The following is a 14828-nucleotide window of genomic DNA, read 5'->3' on the forward strand; positions in this document are numbered from 1 at the left end:
CAAAATAGAACTGTGGGTACTTCCTCAATTAGATAAAGAACATCTACAAAACAAACAAACCACCAGCTGACATCACCCTTAGTGGGGAAAAACGGGTGCTTTCTCCCTGCTCATATTTACACCATACTTGAAGTACCTAGTGTAATAGAATAAAAAGCTAAAATAAAAGGCATACAGTTGGGGAAGAAAGAAACCAAATTGTCTGTAGACAAAGTAATTGTCTATGTCGAAAATACCAAATAACTTTTTAAACCCTTCTGTAACAAATAAGTGAGTATAGCAAGGTTGCAGGATAAAAAGTTAATATACAAAGGTCGGCTCTTTTTTTTTTTTTTTTTTTGAGACGGAGTCTCGCTCTGTGACTGAGGCTGGAGTGCGGTAGCATGATCTCGGCTCACTGCAAGCTCGGTCTCCCGGGTTCACGCCATTCTCCTGCCTCAGCCTCCCAAGTAGCTGGGACTACAGGCACCTGCCACCACGCCCAGCTAATTTTTTGTATTTTTTTAGTAGAGACGGGGTTTCACCATGTTACCCAGGATGGTCTCCATCTCCTGACCTCATGATCCACCCGCCTCAGCCTCCCAAAGTGCTGGGATTATAGGTGTGAGCCACCATGCCCGGCCAGTCGACTGTTTTTCTATATACCAGCAATGAACCATTGAAATTTGATTTTTTTGATTGCCATTTACAGTAGTATCAAAAAAAAGCATAGATACAAATATTTTAAAATGTAAAAGATCTATATGTGAAAAAGAACAAAACTCTGATATAAAAAAAATCATAGAACATGTAAATAAATAGAGAAATATTCTGTATTCATGGACTGGAAAATTCTATTTATCCCAATTTGATCTAGAATTCAGCATTCAACAAAACCCCAACCAAGAGCCCAGCAAGCTATTTTGGTGATATTGACAAACTGATTCATATACATATAAAATGCACATTCTAATATGTATATATTAGAATGCGTGTAATACACACACACATACACACTAAGGCAAAAGGCCTAGACTATCCAATACAATAGTAAGGAGTAAGAATAAAAACAAAATGAAAAAAAAAAAAAACACAAAGAAAAAAAGAAAAACAAAGTTGTAAGACTCATACTACCAAATTTTAAGACTTACAAACAGCGTGGTATTGAGGAAACTATAGACACATAGATCAATGGAACAGAATAGAGAGCCCAGAAATAGACTCATGCAAATGTAGGCAACAGACCCTTGACAAAGAAGCAGCAGCCTTTTTTTTTTTTTTTTTTTGAGACGGAGGCTGGAGTTCAGTGGCCTGATCTCAGCTCACTACAACTTCCGCCTCCCCAACTCAACCAATTCTCCTGCTTCAGCCTCCTAAGTAGCTGGAATTACAGGTGTGTGCCACCATGCCCAGCTAATTTTTCTATTTTTAGTAGAGACAGGGTTTCACCATGTTCTGGTCTCAAACACCTGATTTCAAGTAATCTGCCCACTTCAGCCTCCCAAAGTGCTGGGATTACAGGTGAGAGCCACCCAGTCTGGCCAGGAGTAGGGGCATTTCAATGGACAAAAGTTAGTTTTGTCAACAAATAGTCCTGTAACAGCTGAACATCTACATTGAAAAAAAACTGAATCTAGAGGGAGATGTTATGCCTTTCATAAAAAACTGGATTTTAGACTAAATGTAAAATGCAAAAATATATAGTTTCTAGATAAAAATGTAGGGAAAAATCTAGTAACTGTGATTTGGCAATGAGTTTTTGAGCCTAACACCAAAAGCATAATCCATGAATGAAATTCAATGTTAGATTTTATAAAAATTAAACATTTTTGCTCTGTGAGGAACATTATTAAGAAAAATTAAAAGACAAGTAAGAGACTGTGAGAAAATATTTGCAAAACACATTTAAAAGGACTTGTATTTAAAATAAAAGGACTTGTATCTGAAATATATAAAAAACTTTAAAACTCAACAATAAGGAACCAAGAAACGCATTTTAGAAAGCTCAAAGGATCTGAACAGACATCACACAAAAGAAGGTGTAAGGGCAAATAGGATACATATGGCAAATAAGCATAGAAAAAGATGTTCAATGTCGCATCCTGGATAGGATCCTGGATCAGAAAAAGAACACTGGAGGAGAAAAAAAAAAAAAAACTAAGGAAATCTGAATAAAGTATGTAAAGTATAAACTTTAGTAAAATAATAATGCATTAATATTGGTTCATTAATTGAATCAAATGTACCAATACTAACATAAGATCTTAATAATGGGGAAACTGAGTGTGAGGTATATGGAATTTTATCTGTACTAGCTTCAAAAATTTTTTATAAATCTAAAACTGCTTAAAAAATAAAGTTTTTTTTTTTTCAAAAAACCTTTCTTAAACAAGAAAATTTAGGATAATAAAGTAGAGCACAACATCGTGTTGGTGGGGGGTGGAGGAGTAAGCATGAGACTGGAGACTCAAGACCCCACTCTATTTGAGCCCTTTTATTAATATAGCTGCATAGCTGCATGACTCAGCTTCTTGGAATTTCAGTTTTCTTCATTTATTATAATAATGGTAGTTAAAATTTTAACAAAATTCATGAGATCAGGAACCCCAACTATCTTGTTTATCACTATAACCCCGGTGCCCAGAAGAGGTTAGACACATCATAAATATTCAATAATTATTTGTTAAGTAAGGGGATGAACGAGGGAAGGAAGGCAGGAAGTGCCCTCCCATCCATTACTCCAAGTCATACACTCAATACTGCATGAGGTGGGAACTACTGTTCTTCCCCATTTAACAGCTGGTGCACTCCGGCTGAAAGAAGTTACATTTCTTGCCCACACACAATCAAAAAGCAACACAAACAAGACTCAAAGCAAACGGTCTGACCCCAGACCCCACACACCTAACCTATGCCCCCTGTGCCCTTAACTTCTAGTGTAAGAACAATATGGAAGGAATTTGCCCTTTCAAATATCCCATGCTGCACTGCTTCTGCACCATGATGGAGCCTCATTAGATTGTCTCTAGGGTCCCTTCCGTGGTGCCAGTTATAGTACTCAAAAGAACAGAATCTTCTCCCCAAAGACTCTCCCTAGCCTCGCTCTGTTCCTATTTGCCCCCTACCCCATTTATCTCCATTCAAACTTTGCTTGGATAAAATCACCTCATCCATAATTTGCCTTTCTCTGGATGCTGCAGGGGAGACAGAGACAAAGATAAATGCATGACCTCTATGTCCATTTGTATGATAGCAGTATCTTGTTCTGACATCCAGAGGTCTGGGCCTACTCCACAGGTTCAAGTGAAAAGAAGAATAAGGTCAGGGCTGGGGGTAGTTGGACAGGAGGCAGAACAGAGACTTTTTCCCTTTAAACGCCAGGATGATAAAAAGCAGCTCAACTCAGATAACATCAGAAAACTGCAGCCCAAGTAAGATCCCTGTGTTGGAGTTCCTGGTTTTTGTTGTTGTTGTTTTACCCCTAAGTTCAGACCTAATTGTAAGATAATGACTCTAGAGTAAGATAAAACTCAGAGAAAATGTCAGATTGTGGAGGAGAAAGCTTTTATTCAAATTAAACATCTTTGATGCTAAGAAAAAATATATATAGGGCAGATGTCAACCACTATTTTATAGCAATCATCTAATTGCTAAATTCCTCCTTAAGCATAGTGCATTTCTTTTTTTTTTTTTTCTTTTTTTGGAAGAAGAAAGAGCAAAGATGAGTTCTTTTCAGCAAGGATTCCAAGCCAGTCATCTCGTGTGTTTTGAAACAAGCTGACATTTAAGTAGAAAATTAGGCTTTCAATATACTGCTCAAGATAAAAGCTTGCATCCTGCACTATGTAGTCCATGAATGCTGTTTGGATTTTTTTTTTTTTAATGCATTTACAGTTTTTAGAGGATTTGTAAGCACCACACATTTTTTTTCCCTGAGTAATAAAACTGGGGGAGATGTTTGCAAGTCATAGTGTTCCATAAATGGTTCCAAATTTACGGTTGCACTATAAACTATATTAAGTGATCCAAAAGCTAGTTTGTTTCTTTCACCGGTGCTTTCAGAGTCTATAAATTAGACAGTTTAAGCCATGTAAACACCAAACGAACAGTCACGGAATCACTCTGGGACAAGATGCACACGTTGACTTTTCAGAACATTTTGTGTCCCTCCACTTCCAGGCATTTAAAATAAATCATTGGTGGAATGGAGTCAAAGTCCCCACCTCAAAAGGAACCCAACAGGCAACTGGATTCTGATGTCAGATTCCAACCAACTAACAAAGATGAGAAAGGTGACCCATATGGTGGAGAAGGCTTATCATGTGACAGCTGCTTTGTCCTCAAGAGACAACTCTGCCTTTCCCTCAGAACCCTTCTTTACACAAGACCCAAGGTGGCCTTGCAGAAACTCCTAGAGAATAATAATAATAAATATTATTACTGTTATTATTTTGTATTGAAATTGTATAAGGTCCAGGTACTATGTTAAACACAACACATGAATTATTCATGCTAGTCTCACAACCTTATGAAGATTATTAGATGGGGCAAGTGAGGCTCAGGTTAACTAATGAAACTACCTGGTTCAAGGTAAAACAGCCAAGTCTTTGGGCACCCAAAGGTAAGCCATTGGTTTTGGGTTTATAAATGGTTATGTCTAGACAAACATAATTATTTTAAGCCTAAGCAGATAATAAAATGCCTTGAGTCAGGCTTGTGTGCATTGTATCATGCACTACGAATTCAGTTTAGCCAAAATAAGAGCAGTAATCATAAGGATGAGAAGGAAGAGGTAGCGTCATCACCTTTATTGAGTGATTACTGCATGCCAGGCACTGTGCTAGGCTCAGTTCATGAAGGTTTTTGTTTTCTCTTATCATAGCCCTCAGAAGTAGACTCCATTAGCTCCTCCATTTTGCAGATGAGAAGCGTGAGGCTTAGACAGGTAAAGTAGATTTCCTAAGTCACGTGACTAAGAGTCTGAACTGTGGCTTAAAAGCGTATTGAACTATGAGACCCGTTCCCTTTCTACTGCACCAAGCTGTCAATACCGTCTTTGCAAAAATGACAGGATTAGAGGCTTAAACATTTATCAGGAGATGCTGAAACCCAAGTCCTCTTCCGACTTTTTAATCTGCTGTGCATGATAAAACAGGACCAGAAAGCCCTAGTGGTCAGGCCATACACTTTGCCATCCTGACCTACTCCTCCCCAAGTCACAAAGAGAACCTTCTAAGTCCAAGTCATAGTCACATTTACCCTTTTTACTGAGAGCCCATTGCCCTGTTTGGTTTATTCGTTTGTTTTTAAAATATCATTGAAAAACACAAATCTCACCTTTCAAATCATGTGTAAAACAAGTCCCCATTTTCCTTTCTTTCTTATCCTGCTACAGTGGACATTTGTTGTTTTTGCCTCTCCATCATCCCTTCCCCTCATTTCTGATAACAGAAACTTAATTTGTATTTGCAGAATAACCCTGGCCCACTTCTCAATCCATGTCTCAAAAAAATAGAGACATATTCATGACAACTTTATTTTAGCACTTGGATCCATTCTTGTTTGAAATTAATTGCTTAACTTTTCTGCTACATGATCCAGTAAATTCCCGTTTTTGCTTAAGGCAGTTTTATATGGGTTTTGCCCTTTATAAGCAACAGAGTCCTGAGCCTTCCCAAGCCACAGTTTCAAGCCTAAGTCACAATTTCAACTGAAAGATTGAAATTGTTCTTCATCTCTACTTCCACCCTTTCCTCCAGTGTCCTCCGCAGTATTTCCAAGCACTTAGCACTAGAGTGCACATTTCTCATAAAAGGGGATCACATTCATTGGGTTCAGCAGACTTCCTGAAACACCTTAGACACAGACAGCACACTCTCCAATTAGCAACGTAAAGACCACACCACCATCATTGCTTTCTGCTTCCTGGTGTTGGTAACTAGATCCTTTGCATCTGTCTGCACCCCTGAATCCTCCTATTGTTTTGGGGATTAAGGGCTGGGGTATGAAGTGTGCTCAGAGGTTGACAGCCCTGATTATTATGAGTGCTCAAATGTTGGAAGGGCTCCCAAGGAATGGCGTGAAAAAGTATGCCTATGTGTACCTTTATTATGCAAAACAAAAACTAATAGATAAAAGCCGTGAAAAGCATCTTGACTTTTCTGATAAATACAGCTTTGGGCAATTGTATTTTTAATAAACCCCTCCAGATGATTTTGAAGGACACCTGAGGTCGGGAGTTCGAGACCAGCCTGACCAACATGGAGAAACCCCATCTCTACTAAAAATACAAAATTAGCCATGCATGGTGGCGGGCGCCTGTAATCCCAGCTACTCCAGCGGCTTAGACAGGAGAATAGCTTGAACTCGGGAGACGGAGATTGCAGTGAGCCGAGATTGCACCATTGCACTCCAGCCTGGGCAAAAAGAGTGAAACTCCGTCTCAAAAAAGAAAAAAAAATGAAAATCACAGCAAAGTTTAACATTCAATGATTGACTATATGAGGAAGGGATTCGTGTGAAACTTAATGCTTGAGTTGATCAATATTAAGGTATATTATGAAATCTGGAATAGCACCTCTATGCTAATGACTCCCAAGTTTAATACACCCAGGTCAAAAGACTCCTTTAAACTTCAAACTTCTATATCCAGGTGCCTGCTTAATAGGCATCTCAAATAGATTTTTTGATGCTGTTATCTGTACTCAGTTGCTGCCAGTCTCCCCCACCTTAGTGAAGAATACCATTATTAACCTATTTGTTCAGGCCAAAAATCTTGGAAGTCGTACATCTTTGGCTCTTTCCTTTCCCTGACATTCACATCCAACCCAACAGCACATTCTTCTGCAGCTGATCCCTTCAAAGTTGATCCCAAATCAGACCATCCCTCATATCCTTCATTACTGCTGATCTCATCCAAAGCACCATCATTTCTTACAGATAGCTGCCTTAACCTCTTAAGTATCCTCATGCTTCCTCTCTTGTCTCTTGGAAAACAATCCTCCACCCAGGAGGCAAAGTGATCTTTTAGAAATGCAAATCAGATTATTTCTTTCCTCTAACCCTTGATTTGCTTTCCATTACACACCGAGTGTGATGGTTAATATTAGGTGTCAAGTTGATTGGATCGAAGGATGGCTGGTAAAGTATTGTTTCTGGGTGTGTCTGTGAGGATGTTGCCAGAGGAGATTAACATTTGAGTCAGTGGATTGGGAGAGGAAGACCCACCCTCAGTGGTGGTGGGCACCATCCAGTCAGCTGCCAGCAGAGCAAGAACAAAGCAGGCGGAAGAAGGTGGGATAAGCTGGCTTGCTGAGTCATCTGGTTTTCATCTTTCACCTGTGCTTCCTGTCCTTGGACATCAGACTGTAGGTTCTTCAGCCTTTGGACTCTTGGACTTACACCAGTGGTTTTCCAGGGGTCCTCAGGCCTTCGGACACAGACTGAAAGCTGTACTGTTGGCTTGCCTACATTTGGACACAGACTGAAAGCTGTACTGTTGGCTTGCCTACATCTGGACTCAAACTGGGCCACTGCTGGCTTCTTCCTTCTTCAGCTTCCACACAGCTTATCGTGGGACTTTGCCTTGTGATAATGAGAGTACATTCTCCTTAATAAACTCCCTTTTATATATACATATATCCTATTAGTTCTTTCCCTCTGGAGAACCCTGACTAATTCAGCCAGAATGAAATCCAAAGTCCTTAAGTTGGTCTACACATAAACATATATGCCTTGCCTGCTTCTCTTCCTAACCTCATCACCTACCAGGACATACAGCCAACATCCATCCTCTGCACTAGACAGCAGAGTTCTTATTCCGCCTCTGGAACTTCATTCCTGCCTTAGGGACTTTGCACTTAACTTTTTCTTCTTTCTAGAAATCAACTTCCCACTTACTCATGTGGCTGACTACCTCTCTTTCTTCAGAGCTCTGCTCAGTTGTTACTCCATCAGAGAGGAGGTCCCTATCCACACTATAACACAGCCCCCAGAATCCCCACCTGCTACATACAAATGCTCCACACTGACTCTTACCTTGATTTATTGTTCTTCACGGCACATATTCTAGTATGTATTTTTAAGATCTATTTCTCTGTTTCCCTCACTAGAATGCAAGCTCTCTGAAAGCCCAACAATTATTTCATTCACCACTGTGTCTCCCTTGCCTTGCAGGGGCCTTCTCATATCAGGACTCAATAAACATTTGTTGAATTAACTAATTAACAACCAAGTGCCAGCTTCAGCCATAGCAGCCTCAGAGCTCCCATTTTTACCTTCTCCCCACACCTTTGGGAAAACATCACTCACCTGCAGTTTCCCCACAGATAGGGGCATTCATCTTAAAGAGAGAAATAATTAGCACTCACATATGCTAAGCATCACTCTGGGGCAGGTATTACACCCAGCCCTTTGCCTGCAAGGTCTCGTGAATTTCAAGAACAACACTATAAGAAAGTTAATGATAATTGTCCCCATTTTGGTGACAAGGAAACTAGGATATGAAGAGAGGTGCCTTGTTCAAGGCCTAGGATGCAGACAACTCAGAATTGAACCCAAGCCTTCTGACCTCATAGTTGCACTGTTCCTCTTTCTCATCTCCTCTTTATCTTCAACATGCTGAGCAAGTTTCCCAGAACCATAACAAGCAATAAACACAACAAAAAATGGGCTATTCCCTTTTTTTTTTTTAAGCTCTTGATATGTTTCACTGGGTTTTTAATGAAGACATACCAAAAGAAGGTAAACTATAGGTAGGGAGATGCAGTTATGACACAAGAAAAATGTGACCTTCTTCTAATCCCACCACTGCACCTCTAGGATTATATAGATGACCTCATTTGGCAGTAATAATTTCAGTAATAACTGGAGGCACCTGGCTGCTGGAAGGCCTAGGCTAAAAAGCCCTACTTCCACATGTTTCTCAATTTGCAATAGGCCCTGACAATGATGAAAAGAGCTTAATTGAGAAGTCCATTACAGCTGATGGGACCAAAGGGGCAAAAGCCAAAACCTGGTTCAAGGATGTCCAATCTTTGGCCTCCCTAAGCTACACTGGAAGAATTATCTTGAGCCAAACATAAAATACACGAACAGTAATGATGAGCTAAAAAGTAAATAAATCAGAAAAAAAAATCTCATTATGTCTTAAGAAAGTTTACAAAGTTGTGTTGGGTTGCATTAAAGCCATCTTGGACCATGGGTTGGACAAGCTTGACCTAGTCATTGAGTTCAGAATCCCCATCCCCAGGCCTCCTGCGTTAGTGTAATGGCACAATCCACATATGGGGGCATGTGCACCAGGCCAGAGGAATGTGTTCTTCTGAGTTCTCACTTGCTTGGCCACTTAGCTAAGCCCCGATGACCAAAGCTGATTCAGACCTTGGTCACACCCACTTCTTTTTTATTTGGGGAAATGCTAAGAGAACAAATCTTTTAAGATTTGCCTTTATTATGACTCATGCATTTCAGAGTTTTCTCTTGCTTTTCCTTTCTTATTTTATTTTAAGCTGAAGTTGTCAAAATGGGGGTACTGTCTCAGTGTGCAGGTTGCACACTGCTCAACTCTGGAGAGCACCATTTACAAAGACCACAAAGTGAGACTCAATAGCTCTGGCTAAGGTGCTTTGGTGCCCTTTAAGTTCTGGAGCCTCATTTTTTTCATTTGTAAATAGAAGATACAACCTGCCTTATTCCCTGAAGTCTTTGAGGATGTATTGAAATAATAGAGGTAAACATGATTCATGAATTGCAAAGTTTATTAGAGAGGGCGTGAGAGTGTGTGTGTTGGGGTGGGGTGAGAGGGTTGACTAGCTGCATTTCTATAAGCAGAATTCCATTGTTACAAATGGCTCAGTTACTTTATCCCTAGAACGGAGGCTCCCAGCCTACCCTCTACTTACTGCATGGGAATGTTTATTCAGACTACAAACAAATGTAAAGAATTACAATTTTTACACCATCTCCCTCAAAAAAATATATGCTAGATAAAATAAAATAAAATAGTGTAGGCTCATTTTTTAAGTGGTTGCTATTTAACCAAATATTTAAAAGGTGAACTCTGAACTCCGAGGTATCTTTGAGCAGGTAGGTCCATGTCCACATAATCTCAATCTAAGTTTTTAATCAAGAAGACACCTCTTTCAATCAGATTTTTACAATGAAATAAATGTTGTTTTCAGGATACATTTGATGAAATGGTTATACCAATCAGGAGAAAAGTGAAATAGCCAAGCAAATCAGACATTCCATCTTAGTCCGAGCACGACCAGCCCAGAAGCAACAATAAAGTCCTGCCAGAAAAACTGATGTTATCGCTAAGGAAATAGGAATTTCTTGAGCCATGTTTTGACTCTCCTTATAGACGAGAGAGCAGTGTGCTGTAGCCAGGAAATCATTATAATACAAAGCTTCGGCCATCTGCGTGATTTTTGAAAATCAAACTGCTCTAAAATTACATGGAGACAATCACATTCTGGGTTGCCTTCACTTCGTATTTTCAATTAGTGAAAGAGTAGACGATTTCAGCTGCTTACAGTTCTCTGCTCAATAAAAGCAATTCACAGTTACATTATTTTTTTAATTGATCTTCATTCATTAGTGCCAAATGAGAGAAATAATTGGGCTCTAATTACCCTGGCATCTGAGTAAGTGGTAGTATAATTTTCCATTTGGCTCCAAAGTAGTCTCAATAATTAAGTCATGTCTCTCCTGCTATCTAATTTAAGAACCTGAAAGAAATGAAAGAGTGAAAAAAAAATTGACAAAAACTTAATCACAAGCCTTACTGATATGCAACTTCTTTCCTATCTGCAGCTTCATTTTGGTTTTAATCAGGACTGGGGCATAATGCCAAATTCAGGGAAGATGGGAGCAAATAGCAAACTACATTAAAAGCATAAGTCTCCTCCATTACTTATTTGAGATACAAATCCAGTGCTTAAAAACATTTAATGCTAAGATGGACAGAAAAATAAATACCAACCCACGGCATGCCTGAGTGTTTTTATTTTGATTAACATCAATTTGATTGCAATCCAATCACTTTAGAAACCCAGATAAAGATGCAAAATGAATAATTATGATAGTTATTCACTTATATTTATATAACCCCTCATAGTTTTCAAAATTCTTTAATGTACATTATCTCATAGGAACCAGAGAGGCAGCATAACTTTGTACTTAAGATGCCAGACCTGGAGTGAGATCTCCTGGGTTCTAATCTGAACTCTACCATTTCCTAGTTTAGTACAACCTTGGGACAAGGAATTCATCTCTCTATGGCTCATTTTCTTCATCTGTAAGATGGAGATGATACTAGTACCTCCCTCCTATGTATGTAATAATAGGTAACATATATGTAATAATGCTTAGAACATTGACATATAGTAAGCTTGCCCTAAATGGCAGCAAATGGTTGAGACTTTCAGAATAATTATAAACCCAAAGTTATAGAACAAGGGTTGTGGTATAGAACAAGGGTTGGTGGCTGGGTGTGCTGGCTCACACCTGTAATTCCAACACTTTGGCAGTCTGAGGTGTGGGAGGATCGTTTGAGGCCAGGAGTTCAAGACTAGCCTAGGCAACACCTTTGGCAAGACCCTGTTTCTACAAAAAATTTTTTAAATTAGCTGGGGGCAATAGTGTGCACCTATAGTCCCAGCTACTTGGGAGGCTGTGGCAGGAGGATCCCTTGAGCCCAGGAGTTCGAGGTTGCAGTGAGCTATGGTTGCACCACTGCACTGTGGCCTGGTGACAGAGCAAGACCCTGTCACACACACACACACACACACACACACACAAAAAGAGAGAGAACAAAGATTGATAAACTATGTTGCCCATTTTAGCATGGCTCATGAGCTAAGAATGATTTTTCTTTATTTAATGGGTGGGGAAAAAAACAAAAGAATAGGAGTAATTAGTGACGTGAAAATTATATGAACTTCAAATTCCAGTGTCCACAAATAAGATATTATTAGAACATAGCTGCACCCATCATTTATGTATTGTTTATGGTCACTTTCATGCTACAATGACAGAGCTAAATAGTTGTGACAGAAACCATATGTCCTAAAAAGCCAAAAAGATTTACTATCTGACCCTTTACAGAAAAAGTTTGCTGACTCTTCGTATAGGTGTTAAAGTAAGTTACAAGAGCAGGACCCTCAAAGTAAACAATTAGGAAAGAAGGCAACAGAAATCATTTTGCATTTGTAAGAAAGAAGAAGCTGGGGTAGTACTTTGGAGCCAAACAAACCAGGTTGGAATCCTAACTTCAAACTTAGACTTCTGTTTCCAGCCTCCTCACCTAGAAAATGGAATATAATAATAATACTTACAATAATCCTGCATTCCTCACAAGATTGCTTTAAGGACTATACTAAATATATATGAAGCACTGAATGTTCAATAACTTTTTAATAAATATTCACTATGTGGTGGACTTAGGCTATGGACATGTACAAAGGTCAAGGTCAAGAATGACACAACGAGAAAATACAAAATCAAGTTCAGAAACTTCAGTCTGAGAATCAGAGACCCAAGTCAAAGTTCAGGAGAAAGAGGTTAGAGTTAGGAAGGATAGGAAAGACATGTCCTCAATATTATAAACTTGGCGAGACTAAGGACAGGGAAACAGAATTCACCCGGATGCTTCTAACAATGTGGCCTCCACCTAACCCCTGCAGCACTTTCCCCACCTGAGTGTGACATGTACTTGTGGTTTCAGCTGTTTCTGTTATCCATATTTATCCCCAAGGGTGTAGCCAAGATGAGAAGTATGTACACAGGAGTGAAAGAAGTTGATGTGTTCTACTGGGGATCTGTTGGATTTGAGGAGCCAATGGGACAGTCAAGTATACATGAACAACAGACAACTGGAAGTAAGGAATTGAGACACTGCCATAGCCAGAATCCACTGTGGGAGTAGTGGTCGTTAAGGTCCTCAAAGATGAGATCAAAAAGAACACATAGGTAAGGAAGATGAGGAAGCCAAGATCAGAACTGGTACAGATGTTGGCCAGGTGCCATGGCTCACGCCTGTGATCCTAGCACTTTGGGAGGCCAAGGTGGGTGGATCACCTTAGGTCAGGAGTTCAAGACCAGCCTGGCCAACATGGCAAAACCGCGTCTCTACTAAAAATACAAAAATTAGACGGGCATGGTGGCAGGCGCCTATAATCCCGGCTACTCAGGAGACTGAGGCAGGAGAATAGCTTGAACCTGGCGGGTGGAGGTTGCAGTGAACCACAATTACAGAGAAAGAGCGAAACTCCATCTCAAAAAAAAAAAGAACTGGTACAGATGTAGTTGGCCAGATAGTAAATCTTTTTGGCTTTTCAGGACATATGGTTTCTGTCACAGCTATTTAGCTCTGTCATTGTAGCACGAAAGTGACCATAAACAATACATAAATGATGGGTGCAGCTATGTTCTAATAGCATCTTATTTATGGACACTGGAATCTGAATTTCATACAATTTTCACATGTCACTAATTACTCTTATTCTTTTGTGTTTTTCCATCCATTAAAAAAACTAAAATCATTCTTAGCTCATGAGCCATGCTAAAATGGACAGCATAGTTCACCAATCTTTGTTCTCTTTCTCTTTCCCAACCCCTTTGTCATTGCTTCCTTTCACCACGAAGTCTGGAAAGCCAATGCTCACTTAGCTGATTTCACCTCAAAATTCCAAGTTTGGGGGAGTTCTGGGTGACAGAAACCCGCTCAAACTAGTTTCAATTTTAAAAAGGGAATATACTATAAGAACACTAGACAATTTCAGAGACTACAGGAGTAAAAAAGAGGCAGACTTTACAATAAACTCTATTGGGAGGCTGAGGAGGCCCAATATATAGACTTCTTCATTTCTTCGGTTCTAAACCAGTTGGAAAATAAGGCCGAAGGGTCAACAAATGAGAGACTATCAACTTTTGTTCACTCGTATATTCTCAGATCCTAATATAATAATCTCCAACATATGGTAGATACTCAGTGTTTATTTGCTGAATTGAATGAATGAATGAGTGTAAATAAATGAATGAAGTTTTTGTTATCCCAGGCAAGAACTTTTTAATGTAAAAGAATAAGGTCCAAATGATTAAATTTCAAAAACCAGCGGCAAGCGATGAGCATGTATTATAGCTTTTAACAATATGTTGAATATTGAATTAATGTCTGTCTCTCTCATGGGACTGTAACTTCTTAAGGGTAGAGGTTGTGTCTGTTTTGATCATGATCTAGCACAGAGTGAACAAATGTTTTTGATAAAGGGCCAGATAGTAATTATTTTCATCTTTGCAGGCTATGTAGTATCTGTTGCAACTACTCAATTTTGCTATTGTAGGACAAAAGCTGCCATAGACATATGTAATGAGTGGGCATGGCCATGTTCCAATAAAACTTTATTTACAAAAATAGAAAGTGGGCATATTTGGTCCACAGTCTGCTAACTCCTGTTCTAGCAAACAGAGTTCAATAAATACTGAATGAATGAATATTCAGTATCAACTCAGTATCAGCTCAGGAAGATCTCACACTGTGCCCTGACGAACATCAGTGTAAATGATGTCTCCTTCCTTTCCTTCTCTACTGCAAATTCCATCAGATCCTCAGGTTTTATTCATTTAATTTGGTTGTCAGTTAAGAGTCATCCAGAATACAGGAGGATGACACGATGATACTATTTTTTAATTTAAAAAAAAAAAAGAGTTGGGGGTTCTCATAGTAGACCTAGAGCAAAGGAAAAACTGATTTGTCGGATTTGAAGTGGCCCAGATATGAGAAAGCTACACCTAAGTGATTTTATGAGACAACCACGTGGGCTTTCAGGTCAAAAAGGCCCAAGTTC

At 39.3% G+C, this 14828-nt stretch overlaps 1 long non-coding RNA gene across 1 annotated transcript in view; it reads left to right on the forward strand.

Annotated features, from left to right (window-relative positions):
- The window catches only part of LOC129058550 (uncharacterized), a 29737-nt gene extending 16786 nt beyond the window's left edge, over positions 1–12951 (forward strand). Inside the window, exon 3 of the long non-coding RNA XR_010139181.1 lies at positions 12737–12951. This is a non-coding gene — a long non-coding RNA (uncharacterized LOC129058550). The remainder of the gene's footprint in view (positions 1–12736) is intronic.
- The last annotated feature ends 1877 nt before the right edge of the window (positions 12952–14828 follow it).

Source organism: Pongo abelii, chromosome 2 (assembly GCF_028885655.2).
Source record: "Pongo abelii isolate AG06213 chromosome 2, NHGRI_mPonAbe1-v2.0_pri, whole genome shotgun sequence".
NCBI classification, from domain to species: domain Eukaryota; kingdom Metazoa; phylum Chordata; class Mammalia; order Primates; family Hominidae; genus Pongo; species Pongo abelii.